General features: G+C 34.5%; 1 protein-coding gene and 1 long non-coding RNA gene across 6 annotated transcripts in view; both read left to right on the top strand.

The window, feature by feature from the left end:
• LOC122571660 (CCR4-NOT transcription complex subunit 6-like) overlaps positions 1 to 14,703 on the top strand; it is a 925,145-nt gene that overhangs the window by 361,016 nt on the left and 549,426 nt on the right. The gene's annotated exons all lie outside the window — the stretch shown is intronic.
• LOC122571667 lies at positions 9,029 to 14,517 on the top strand. 2 transcript variants are annotated; one of them, XR_006318154.1, is made up of 3 exons: positions 9,029 to 9,869; positions 9,968 to 10,562; positions 10,674 to 14,517. It is a non-coding gene; the product is annotated as an uncharacterized LOC122571667 (long non-coding RNA). The 2 variants fall into 2 exon arrangements; XR_006318155.1 differs by having other exon boundaries at positions 9,029 to 10,562; positions 10,674 to 14,099; positions 14,210 to 14,517.

The following is a 14,703-nucleotide window of genomic DNA, read 5'->3' as shown; positions in this document are numbered from 1 at the left end:
ATTATGTTTCTTTCTGTAATCTTCGTATATGTGTAGAGACATGTATACAATATTATAGAAATATCATCAGATAGAATAAATTTACGATATTTATAATATCTATAAATATTCACTAATATATGCAAATAAATTATTTCACTTGCCAGAACGAAATAATGAATTAATAATGAAGCAACTATGAATAGGAATGGAAGAAAGTGATAAAGATAACGATAAGTACATATTATATGAATATGTATGTTAGCCCTAATATTGTAGATTATAATGATAGCATTTCCTGTACAAGTACGGACATTTAAAGTACCTACTTTACCTTATCTCGAAAACTAACTTTTCTTAATAAGTCTATTTTTACATCTTTTTTAAACACTAATTCTACATGCTACGTAATATATTTTAATAATCAAGAGTAATTAATCAATGTTTGCTACATATTTATTATGTAGTACATATACAGATATACGTAGATGTGATCGATTTATATAATGTACCTGTCATAAAATTATTACAATGTTATATAAAACATCTGAGATCCCGAACTCTGATTTTAGTAACGAAAAAGATTATTTACTTCCTTTAAAAAAATGCTCAATACGGAATTGAGCGCGGAATCGCGCATGCCAGTAATGATTTTGCTCATATTTTGCTCGAACTTGAGATACATTTTGATGTTAAAGAAATACAATAAAATTACATCGAAGATGGAAAACTTAACGCCGCTATGATTCTCGAATTTTCATGCTTTAATTCATTTCAGAAGCAAAAGATTTGCAATATCTTAAGAAAACGTTTAATATCTAGAAAATTGAGCGAGGAATCGCGCATGCTCATATTTTGCTCAAACTCGAGATATCTTCTTAGCATTACAAATACACAATTGTGTCGAAAACCACAAGAATAACTCAGCTAACGGATAGAATTAAATTTTCAGAGCACGAGTTTCAGATCGTCTTGATCATCGAAAATATTCGAAGAAAATGACGTGATTCTGCACTTGTCCGTTACATAACATCTATTAATTGACATACTCGGAATTGTGAAAGAACGTTCAAGGGTACCTGTCGGCCAACTTACTTCACTGCACTGGGTTTACGGTAGTCGCATTCCGCCGCGTCTAATAATGTTCAGTGAAAGTTGCCAGTATGCATGGTCGCCCATGTTTACAAGAGTGCGCATGCAGCATGCTTGCAGTTGCGCTGCCGTTCTCTCGCTTGACGCTGCCTATACGCCGATATACTATTTTACGATTGGCAAGAGGAACGCGGTGAATATTTGCTTTCGCGTTTTTGCTCGCGTTTCGTAAGTCTTTAATTTGCTGGCAGCCTGGTTCTCGCTGCTACGCCGCTGAACGAAATTTATTTCCATTGCCATAGGTGAATCGTGGGTTCTCTTTTAGTTGAGTTATTTACGAAGGAACAACCTCTGTTACGGTGTAATAGTGACATGTATCGTTTAAGGCTTTTTATTCGTTGTAGGGGCGAAATTGTTCAGGCGAAATGAAATTCCTCGCCCTTAAAATGAAATATCGGTGTTTTCGATAGTAAAGTGCTGTTTTTATATCGAACATCGAAGCCCATTCTCAAGGATAATTTGGCGGATGAAAAAAGCATTTGTTAAGATTTACCGAGAACAGCGAGTTATTCAACAGGATAGCGTAGTACAAATTATAAAGTATCACGCCGCACCTCCGTCGTATCATTAATAACCTCGTAGATGACGCGATATTGGAGCTTAATTTAAAAGAAATTGATCTACCAATAGGTTTGAGAATTTTATATTGACCTACCAGGCACTGAGCAATAATAATTTATCATACCGTTACAAACATATCAATTTCTTTAAATGTTATAAAATCGTAGAATCTAAGTGACGGAAATGGTGACGAAAAAAAATTCTCGGAACCTTTCCATAGACATAGTAATGAGAGAACAGAATTCGATAATACAAATCGATTGAAAAAGATTGGAAATTAAATGTTGCGTTATCCCAACGCCTTTGGCGGGTTAAAGACAACAGACGTTAAATGTTATAAAGAATAATAGTAAATTATAAATGTTTTATGCTCGTATTCCAACGTACTCGCGTATCCAATTAATTATTATATTATATAATATAATTAACTTATTTTGTATAATAATTATATTTCAATTTATATATTAAAAATAATATTGTAAAATAATATTTTATACAATAAATATAATACGATATAATATAATTAATAAATTATTATATTATATTACTATACTCATCGATTATCATATAATTTAGTCAAAATTATGTATCTAAGTTACATAAATCTTATTCGACTTTAACATTGCCTACTGTGAAGTCTAATATTCATATCACTTTACTCGCATTTAAAATACTATTACAAGTTGTTCAATGCGCTACATTATTTAAAGCTAGTTATTAAACAAAGAATCGATTATTATGTCTAGACTATGCTCGTTTATGCAGATCCATATTTTTACGCAGACGAATAAAGAAACAGAACCTACGCGAAAATGTCTATCAGTTGCTAAACACTCAGTGACGGATGCTAATTACGTGCCTGCTGTATATTTTTGCTCTTTTAAATTTCCCACAAATACACAAAAGTCCACAGTCTAATTATAACGATTATCACGACCAGTTACAAAAAAAAGAAAGAAAAAAAGAAGAAAAAGAACGAGGGAATTTCAATGCCTCGAATAAACGTAACGATTTCATTAAATTCATCGGTGCTTATATCGTCGCTGGCGATTAAAGACTTAACAAACTGATCGGTCGCAAACGCGCAAATCGAATCGATTTAATTACGTAGGTACCGAACGAAGCAATTAACGCGCGAGTAATTTCAATAGCCGGAGTAATCAGCTTCTCTGAACGTCGGCCACGTGCAAATGTTAGCGCCCACGTGACGCACGTTTATTATGCAATCATCCCCCTTGATATCTTGCACCTGTATTGCACGACACGCGGAAACGAAAGTACGATATCGCATTCGGCTTTATCCCAGCCTGTTATCGATGGATTTTGCCTGAACGCTGTGCTTGAAAGATGAAAGTGTAACGATAATGTAACGCAAAGGCTGCTATCTGCCGTCGTTCCTGGTAACGTGAATTTTTGCGGTTGAACACAAGGTGCACCGCATAGCAGCGTATTGTTTCGAATAGTCATTGGTTAGTGGTTTCATCGATAGCTAACGTGACATATATCATCAGACTAAATCGAATAATATGATCTTCTTGCGGTGAATGTGGCGAGTAACTTCGCTGAAAATCATGGGAACCGAGCATCGCGTCGTTTGCCTCTTCCAACGCTCTGTAAAACTGTACCGATGCGGTATAAATTATATCCTGTACATAAATTTACAAATTTTTCTTTCAATTCTTTACCATCTAGCTATTTATCTTGCAAAGTTTCTCCCCGAAATGTCAATCGTCTTTTATCTTCTTTCGCGATTCACGAAGTACGTGTGAAGCGTAACGAGACTGGTTCCATGTCATTTAATGAAAAAATATACATGCTCTCCTTCAAAATATTGGCTGTGCAAACGAATAATCGAAATTTCACAGTGAAACTCAAAGTTCGTTTAATCGCACGATCATTATCGTGCGAGAAATTATTACCTTGTCGATTATTGTACCGCGATATCTCTGGGATCAAGATACGCGAAGATCGGAATCAGTTCTAGTTAACTCGTGATAAAACCTTTTTGTGGGTTTTCTTCTGCCAAGATAACTCGTTTGATTGCTTCATTACCGCATTGGGATTGATGTCCATATTATTTTCTATATTTTCTATGCGAATTATAATTTCCTGCAACTGCGTGAAATGTTCAATATGGAAGGTATTTGCAGAAAGATATTGAAGATAGAAAAATAGTTACTTCCGATATAAAATGACGTAAATTATTATGGCTATATGCATGATTTTTTCACAAAGTATAGAACGTAAATGGTAGAAACGAAATAATAATTAGAACATGTTATAGAATACATGTTGCAGCTTTTATATTCATTCTGTGGGATGAATTATGCGCGTAATTTAAAGCAATAAAAGTTCATTGTTTCATAAATTTCATGTTCGTGAAAGTTTTCAATGTACCATAAATTTCATGCAGTGTACATTTTAAATATACATGTGATATTTGCACCATACCATTCTTCTACCGATTTTTCCTGGGTTCTACATTTGTACAGATTTGAAACACATGTTTTCCTGCAATGTTTATTGTCGTAACATTTTTCATACTGTAGACAATCGCCTACATGCACATTTTTCTTCGTTTCATTTATATTAGTAGATTGGGTACAAAATATACGAGGAAGATTACATTTGACAAGTTTAACGTCATTGCTATTTATCACATGACCTTTGCAAATGGAGAACACTATGCTAAACAAAGTTTGATATTTTTAGAAGTTTGAGTCAAAGGGGGTTCTTTAACATGGCTGAATGTTAAGTATTCACGAAGACATAAAAAATGTATCGTTTGAAATCGTCAAAAATGGTTTTCAATGTTTCTTATCTTGAATTTTTTTATTTTTTTATTTATTTGAAAGCAGTTTACGATCAATTCTCATTGAGAATTATAAGTCTATTATTATTAGTATGTTTGATTCTAGCTGAATCTAATGCTTAGATCTGAAGGGTAATGTCTTCTTAGCCTGCGCATCTGATCCGTCGTGTCAAGTAATTGAGTAATTAGTTTTAATTAGGTTTTGGTGGTTGTTAATTCTTATGTTATATCTACTACTGAATTCAGATATTTCTTCTTTAACTGTGGGTATCTTAAGGTCGCGAATCTTGGATTTACAGGAAGTTTGGAAATCTGTGTGGAAGAGTGACAATTATACTATATTTCTTAAAAATATTTGAACGTTAAAACATGGACAGTAATTGCATTAAAATGAATTGACGTAATTGTGACATGAAATGTTGTTCAAAATGTTGATTTCAACGTCGTATTTAAAAATAATCGAAATTGAGAACGCGCCAGCTTTCTGAATAATCAGCACATTTTCTTACAGTCAATGATAAGATTACGTTTACAGCACTGTAGATATATACTGACTAAGATTTATCAGTAGTCGCTTGAATTGAAGCGTAAAATTAATTTGGCGGGACAGAGGTGTACATTGTACGTGCATAGAGGCAATCGAACGTATCGATGTCATGTTACAGCGTATCGCTGTTTGAATACTTCTAAATGCAACCGGAACGTGAATCATTTGTTTCTGAAAAGCGATAAGAATCATTTGCTTGGGATGGGCGTGCGATTAATCAAACGCCTGACATTGTCGGTAGTCGAAATGTCCGAAATGTTACACAGTTACACATATATATAGGCACGTTCTATCAATTTAAGGCCTTAGATTTTACAGCTCGTCGATCCAGCGAATTTCTCAGACTGTAATTTCAAGTGCACTTTGGCATTTCACAAGTCCGTACAAGATACATACATAAAGACATCGTTATCAGCGTATAAAGCTGCGTCGTCAATACCATTGACAGCGTGTATCAATCGCCGACTATTCTCCAATAGGTTGCCAGACAGACCGATAACGACGATGCACGCGTAAGCAGACCGATCGATAGCTTTGCTAACGAAGATGTATCTTTAAACGTTTCTCACGACCGTCTGCGTCCAGTTACTATTATTATTATTATTATTTTTTTTTTTTTTTTGATTAATTATGATCGGCGGAGAAGCGTATCAAACCGATTTTTGCGCCGTGTCTTGCGAGAGTACGTTGCAATCGATACATTGATCATTTAACAGGGAAGTTATGCTCCCACAATCGATGAGTAAAATAAGGCAATCGAATAACGGGACTGCATTTAATCGGCGGTAAATTAAATAGTTTTACGTCGTTTTCGTCTTTTATTCTCATTCGCGTGGCATGCAGGGTCGGCGCAAGACAGGATCAGCGCGTTCGTCGGAACACGACCCCGCGTTTTGAGGGGCCCCATAGTCTACGAAAATTATCTGCGATCATAGATAAGCCAAGAGAGATTTTCAACTCTGGCTACTCCGTCAATAGAAAGTGAAGTAACAAATTCAATCGATTTTGATAATGTTATCAAAGATTTGGCGTCGAGAAAAGTGAGAAAAATTGTTTAATATTATTATTGGATTGTATTATTATTTAATATTCATCTTATAAAAATATATAATGTGTAACAGCATCTGTAAATAAATAATTCCTCGTTGTAAAATTTAAGTGTAGAATTTATATATATTATATATAATATAATATGTATATACGTATATAGGTATACGAATAACATTTTAGATATTAAGTTGTATAATGGAGAATTTAATTTCCGAAGTAAATTTTGTTGTAATATAGCGCAGGGAAGAGATCATGCTCGGTTTTAATATATTTTAGTGCAGAAATACGAATATTGATTACGACATAGTATAGCCTTGTTTTCATATTCTTTTGCATCTATTCACTGTTTAATAACATCGTAATAGTAAAAATAAGATTAAGTATTTTTAATAAAAGAAACAGAAGCGTGAGACACAGGGTATCTACGGTATTATTAGTACAAGTTTTACAAAATAGATACAAAATACGATAGATACGAAAGAAAATAACTATATTTTAAAGTGATAAATTTTAATTTTATTTACAAACGATGCTATAAACTTATTATATTGTATACTATTACAAACTGTGTATCATGAACGAATGTTGACGTACAAAAGATCGATTAAGTGGAGGGAATTATTTTAAACATTCGCGTTGGTTCTAGAAATTTATACAAATTCGTGCAAGATTATAATATTACTTTTAACAAAGAAGCTATAGTGCGAGAAATTATTTTAAACATTTGCGTTGGTTCTAGAAATTTATACAAATTCGCGCAAGATTATAATATTACTTTTAACAAAGAAGCTATAGTGCGAGAAATTATTTTAAACATTTGCGTTGGTTCTAGAAATTTATAAAAATTCGCGCAAGATTATAATATTACTTTTAACAAAAAGCTATATCTATTATACGTCGCCTGTAGGAAACAGATACACGTTGTTTCTTATATTAGGTTGTCCGAAAAACGTTGTCTTTCTTTCGCAAACGTGTCTTTTACAACAATGCACCTTCGTACAAACGTGAAACCAAGTCCGTGAAATGTCGCGATGCTTATCTCAACAGAAGAAAATGGATCGTACGTAATTCGACGAAATAATATAAAACTAAAAACGTTGTGCGTCTATTATTTCCTCATAAAACGAAAGAAACTTTTCGGAACTTAATATTAGGTTGTCCGGAAAGTGTCTTTCCTTTACAGACACGTGTTTTACAACGACGCATCTTTATACAAACATGAAAACTAATCTGCCGAACGTTGTAATTTTCATCTTGAGAGAACAAAATGGATCATACGTGATTCGATAGAATAATATAAAACGGAAAATGTGCATCCATTATTTCCTTGTAAAACGAAAGAAACTTCTCAGACGATCTAATAGGTTATAGATGAGCTAATTATGCCAAAATATATTCTTTCTATGCATTCGTTAGAATGTTTTTAAGTTTCTCTAAATAAATGGAACGTCAATTTTCAACAATTAATAAACGCGAACAAAATGCGGATAAAATATATAGCTGTTTCAACTCAAATATTTTTCAATTTGTTCTGCTCTTTTCCTGTTTTACTGTACGATAGATGCACAGTTCTCGTTTTTCTTTGATATAATAAATGAAAGTTTATAAGGAAGTTTTGACACGTTATAAAATAATAAAAGCCTTGCCGATATAAATCCGATTATATTATTACTTATAAATATAAATTCGTATGCGATATTCGACAAGGATATTAATGATATTACGTAAAATAAGCATAAAAATTGTTGACCGTAATACCGTGAAATTAATCTTACGCAGTTTGTCTAATTTCTGTCTAATTTTGGAAAACATGTTAAATCAAGTGAAATAAGAAACGCCGATTTACGTTCCCCGTCTTCAAAATAAAAGGAAATTAAAAATGTCGACTCACATGTTTCATCAACAAACGTCGACTATGGACTATGGACTATGGACTATTACTACTTTTCCGTTTTTTCTTTTTTTTTTTTTTTTATTTGGATGAATCTTACAATCAATTTTTATTGAGAATTATAAGTAAATTTTTCTGGCGTGGTACTATGTCGTGTTGAATAAATGTTTATCGCGGTATTTCAACTTGATGAGGTTGATAGAAGTTGGTTCGGTTCGAGAAAAATGCGGCTGTCAATCCATGTCAACCGAAGTATTGATTCATCAGGAAGAAACCTGCCGCGAGATCTTGTTCCAAATTTATACGAAGAAGAACGAAATGTTCGTAGGTTCATTCTTAGCCGACATATTTTGAGTTAGATACTAATTACATAATTCATGGAATCGGAGGAACGCGGGGTATTTACGGAGTAACAACCGATGGAATTGCACGGCGATGCAAAGCAAGCCGGGCTATAGGAGAAAGAGGAGATTCCAGAGAAGATCGTTTAAATAGCTCAAGGATCTGTCGTGAGAAATTATTACCATCACATGCGTTTTTAATTCTTTCGGACAAAGTAGCTACAAATGTATCCAGTGAATAATTGACAGATATTTATAACTTGTGTAAGTAGCGTGAATAATACACTCGGTGTAAATAGCATAAATATTTCACATTTTCTCCAGTCATTACTTTACAATCCTTTCTGTTATTTGTCTATCTCCATTTGCTGGATTCTGATTGCTATATAAAATAACGTTCTACATGGCAAATATCTTTTCGTTCCATTTCTAATATATTCTCCAAATGTTTGAAAAATATATGAAAAATCTTATATATATATATTATTATTATTATTATTCATATTTTTCAGAGAAATTACTTGTAGTTTCCTACGTCGGTCTTATAATATATAATTACATATAATTGAAATATGTAATAAGGAATGTAATAAAACAGGTGTAGAGGTAGTTTTTTATTTACTAAAGTTAAAAGGAAGTACCCAAGCACTTTCTTCTTTATACATTTTTTGTTATTTATTGTAAATACCCTGCATTCCTGTTTGTCGTAGCAGCGGACCTTCACATCTTTACATTTTAAAGATCTTTCTTTGCTATTTATTGATACTGATAATAGTTAATAATTCATATCAAAAGTTTGCATTAATAATTAATAAATACGCTTGCAATATGCACGCTAAACATGAATCGAATTCAACTGAATAAGAGGAAAAGTCTATGTCAGTATCGGCTGAATGCCTAAAACGAAATATGACGCTGTATCTTATTTTTTCTTCTCTGAAAGCACATGTAATTTGACTTTGCATTCTTACGCATTCGTGAGAAATTAAAAAATATAGAAAATATTCAAAATAAAGCAATTGCTTCATTTGACGGGTGAAATAAATTTTCGTATTAAGGCAAATAAATTCCCAGTCCACGTGTTTCATTAATTTGTTACTCGCTCTTCTCAAATAATCGCCAGAGGGAGCGACCATAATATTTAAGACGCAGTTGGATCGACTGTATCGAGACCGGCGCGTATTATGTTACTTAATTGCATTAGTCAAGTCGAAATACTTGGAATTGTGATTGTACGGGGTGCTAACGGAAGGGAAACGTGCAACAAGTGTGACTGCTTCATCACTCTCAGCGTGCGTGGGTAGGCGTGAGAAACTGCGCGCAGCTCGATCGAGAAAGAGAGAAAACGCGAAGGAGAGAGAAGCTGAGAGCCGGAGCAAATGTTCGAAAGGTCGCATTTCTGAGATTTCCCCGAGTTCCTGGTGACCTGCAACCGAGAAGTTAGGCTCGCGCAAACAAAGGAAAGGGGAGAGTTACGCCCACGCAGCGTGCGACCGCGATTCTCCCTTGCCTCTACTTCGTATTAACTTTCCACCGGTATGTTTAGAAACTTACACAGGTTCCATGAAAATATTCCAACACTTGCTATATATATATCTTTTATGAATTTATTATATGTGCTATTCCAACGCAAGAATCAGCAACGTCGATCCGACACTTGGCACTGCAGCTGGAGGAGATACACGTAAGCAAAAGGAAGTCAGATTGATCAGAAATTCGAAGGCATAAACTGGCTGATAGGTGGAACATCAAAATTATCGCTAGAAAACGAAATTCTTATGTACAGAATGATATTAATATGGACGTACAAATGGAAGTTTGAGGATGTGCTAGTAAAGCCAGCATTGCAGTTTTATAGAGAGTCTGGTGAAAAATCCTCCGTTCAATGGCACAATGGTACGTATCGAATAAAACTCTCCTCCATGATGATCTGCACATGCTCTTCACAGCAAACGCTACACAAAAAGGAAGCATAAAGCGTAACAGCGAACTAGAAACGCGTTCAACCCTCTAGCGCAACCACAATAGCAAGACTTTCGAAGATTAAAGGACTCTGGCTACTTGACCTCAGACGAAGAAACACGAGTCTCTTCATTGGCAGAATCCTCATCACATCATGTTAACTATACTTCGGCATATCTGTCAAAAGGCTTCTCTTCCTGATAGCTTACATTCCCGTTGTTTGATGCAAGAAGTAGCAATGTCATTTACCGTACTTACAAAGCTGAGGTATTGGTATTTCCTTTCCAAATAACATTGACACGAAAGTTCCAGCTGTTTAACATTTCTTTTCTGATACAAAAAGAGAAAATTAATGCTCGTGCTATTTATTCTTTTTAGGTTGACTTTGGTATCTTTCGTAGGAGGTTTATTTCATGAAAAATGTTGACATTCGCATGTACAAATGTCGTCATAGTCATTTCTAGATAGAACTGGAAATTGTCGTTTTTTATATGGAATATACAACTGTTTACAAAATCAATACCACCGGGTTTAACTAATTTTTGCAAAAATGTAACATTGAGATCTTCTGCCTCAGCCATAGATATTTCTATATAAAAATTGTACGTGTTATTCGAAATATTTTGAAATTTCATTTCCATTGGTAGAAGTCTCTAGCACCGTGATTATTCCGGCAAAATTCGAAACAAATCCGAATATATCTAAATCTGGGTCTTTCGTAGCCCTAAAGATTTTCTCTTGCGCTTGACAATATAGGCGGAACATGATTTGCATAATTGTTCTGGTTTCTTATTTAATCATCGCTACTATTCTGATCTCGTGAACCATTTTATTAGAATCTGAATCATACGCGCTCGTCGATGTTGCGCAATGTATAAGAATATTATGCCTTCGCACTGAGTCATCATCAATTATTATTACGCAAAAGCTATTTCAGTACAATTTGTTCCATGTCTGTACAGCGGTTAGGTGTTAAAAATTAAGTAATATCATGTCCCAATATATTTGTTTCTTGGAAGACCATATTATTAGCTGTCATTTGCATTTATTTTATAGGTCTCGATACATAGATGTTATTTGACCCGATTGCAATGCTATCGATTATCGTGTAACAGTTCTGCGAAACGAGGGAACGTCTATAAATATATTTATCGTAACGAATGAAAAAATAAATTAAAGAATCGATTCAGAATTGGATGTTATCCAATTAATATCATTGAACACCATTTACTAAAAGAGATTACGTTCACTCTATGTGTGTACATTCCTATTTTTCAATATGTTTTCACATTCTTTAATCACTTTGGTCGGAAATAAAATAGACAAAAAAAATGATTAAACTAAATGAAAGATCAAATAAAATCTTATTGTTCCAGGAAGATTTTCCAAGATGATAAAATTACTGAATTATAGAGTTTTAACCCCTTAACCTACTATTTACGTTCGGGAATTTTGGGCCGAAAGCGTAAAAAAAGCTCGTACAGCTTTCGAGCCATTCGCACGACTTGTGTACGTACGTACCACGAGCGATGCCCGTAATATTTACGATTGGTCCGATCATCTACTACGGGCTATGCCCGTAATATTTACATTTGGCCCGATCATCGTACTACGGGCTATGCCCGTAGTTGTAGGTTAAGGATTTAATTCTCGTTCCTAACGTTGTCCGAAAATAGAATGAACAAAAACTATTAGAGCGCAGAAGAGGTAAAATAAAATTGTATTTATTGCAGAAAGATTTTTAAATACGATAAGATCACTGAATTATAGAATCTACGTTCGTCGATGATTTTGACCAGAAATAAAATGAAAAAAAAATGAAGACTATTAGGTTAAAGAAGGGGACAAAATAAAATTATATCGTTCTAGGAAGATTTTTGCACGTGACAAAATTATTGTATAAAATTAACCTTCTATCTGTAATTAGAGTAACGCGATGTTAGCTTCAAGTACTTCGGCACGACTGGTATAAATTAAGCTGTTCCACGATAGATGGTATTCGTGTTTACGAAGTGGTAGAAAATTTCATAGTTGATTTTTTTCAGAGGCGTTAAGAAACTCCGGTTACTTTTATGTCCAAGATTACATCGACTCGCAAACTAAGGTGCGCCGGAACGAAATGATTATATCTTCTGTGACGTTTATGAGGATCACGAAACGGCTTTAAACGAACACGTAGCATGATGCATTGTCGTGTTAGCAATGCAGCTCTAACAGTAAGTCTCGACCTGGCAGATGTTTCTTCAGGTCATTGCATTATAATCTGATGTATCCAGTACAAAAGCGAATGACGGGCCTTTTGACTTACGCGATCAACGCTCGACATTTTATTGCTTTGCGTCTGCACGATGTTTACGACGTTGTTTCTGTTAGCCGCGTCGTATAGTATTTCACACTTATTCCGTATAGTACGTACCATGCGAGTAGACTTTCGAGAAACTAAATGGAAATTAATTTCCATGCAAATGGATTGTTATCTTTGAATCATTCTCGCCGAGAATTCTGTCAAGAATTCCTCGTGTTTATAATACTATACGAATATTCGATATATTTAGACAGATCGATCTTGGCCATGAAAATCAGGAACAAACGTTCCTTCGTCGTATCGTTCTGCTCATCATGAGAAACAGTTTCTGTTCGAAATGACGAGCTGCGTCAATTAATTAAAAAAGACGTAGTCGACCTTCAATCTACAAAAAGAAAACTACTTCACGTGTCTCGCTATGAAGAATCTAGTTTACGTCTGTTTTCAAGAACGATTTGTTTTCCTTTTTCTTAAGCGACGAGAATAAAAAGAAGAAGAAGAAGAAAGGTCATGATAAATGACTTTCAGATTAGCAGATTCTATTCGACAGCTCATTTTTCGTGTGTCTATGGCCACACAGCCGTTTATAGTGGAACATGAATACTCCTCTTCTTCATTATATTCCAGCATCCTGACCGTATCTGTGAAAATCACAAACAATAAGTATAAATACATAACATACTTAACAAATTCGATATTTCTCTGTTTGATATGCGCTGAAACAAATGCACGGAAAATTCGATGCTGCGCAGGTAAATACAGAAATTAAGAATATAACGGGTAAATTGAAAATAAAATGTTTCTAAATTAGGAATGAAATTAATTCTGTTCAATTCGTTATAAAATTTGTTACAAATTGGTCAAAAGAATAAATTAACTTGATCGGATTTAAAGAATAATTTTCTTACTGTTATATTGTTATCAAACTGTTCTAAATTGGACGACTGATAAAATTTCCAAGGTGATATCTCTCCAGGATTTCAACGAAGGGTAATACCCCATAACTACAATTTTGTTTAAAAAAAAATGGTAATTCCTATCCTAAACAAGACATATAATAAAAACATCGCAGTTGCTCCTCATTGTAGCTGAAATAAGCCTCGTAGGAGGCTTCAAACGTTTAACAACAAAAATAAATTTTTATTGAATCCTTAGTCTTCCGCGTAAAGTAATTGTTTTCATCTCCAATGTAAAGGTAAATTCAAAGTGAATCAAGCCTATCTTTCGCAATTTTCAAGTTCCATTAAGCTTTAAAAAATTCAAACGTCCGCGATACGAGCCCTGCTGGCGTACGATGCACACTGTCACTAGTGGCACTCCCGTGTAATCCGCTTCTGTCATATAGCTGCTATAACGATCGATGGAACCGCCTTGATTGACGTTCAAAATCTAATATCTGAAATGTGTCAGAGGGAAGAGGCCTAGAAGTGTATCAGCGATTGCCCTTGAGAGTTAGGAACTTTATATGGGATGCTGCAACAGCGACAGACGCCCACGAGGTCAGTAATAATTGACTTTCGCGTCATTTTCTTCGTACGAAGCGATGATACGCGCTGCGGCCTTTGTCTTCGGCGAATTTCATCGAATATCACGTTAATTTGGTTTCCAGCGAAATAGCTGATTTCTCATACTGTGTCAGATGTGATGCAATACGTACGCTATCGGGACAGATTCAAAGGAGCATGTTAGGAAATGTCCATTCGTCGGATATTCTCGCAGCACGTTTAGGAGCATCCCTCAAGGAAGAGAAAGTGCCAGTGGGATTCGTCCAAAAAGGGATGGGAAAGTTGAAAAAAATGAGCGCGAAGATGAGAAAATCTTCATCTTCTTCGGATACTGATCCGTCCAGAAAATAATTCTTTGGAAATTCTGCTGGTAAATTGGAGAAGCGGTATTCTTGAGTTTATACTGTCTTCATCTTTCGTACGTAAATTTCATAAATTGAAGTTAAAATGTCTGCTAAATTAATAGTTTCTCGATATAAATTGGATAATACTTGATGATTTTTGTCCAGCTGGATTGACTAATGTATTAAAAAATATAGGATACCATTCAACTTGTCCTGAAACATTTTTCAATGTTATCAAAAAACAAGCGAGATGA

The sequence above is a fragment of the Bombus pyrosoma genome, linkage group LG10 (assembly GCF_014825855.1).
Source record: "Bombus pyrosoma isolate SC7728 linkage group LG10, ASM1482585v1, whole genome shotgun sequence".
In the NCBI taxonomy this organism is placed as follows: Eukaryota; Metazoa; Arthropoda; class Insecta; order Hymenoptera; family Apidae; genus Bombus; species Bombus pyrosoma.
This window is presented reverse-complemented; position numbering and strand designations above follow the sequence as displayed.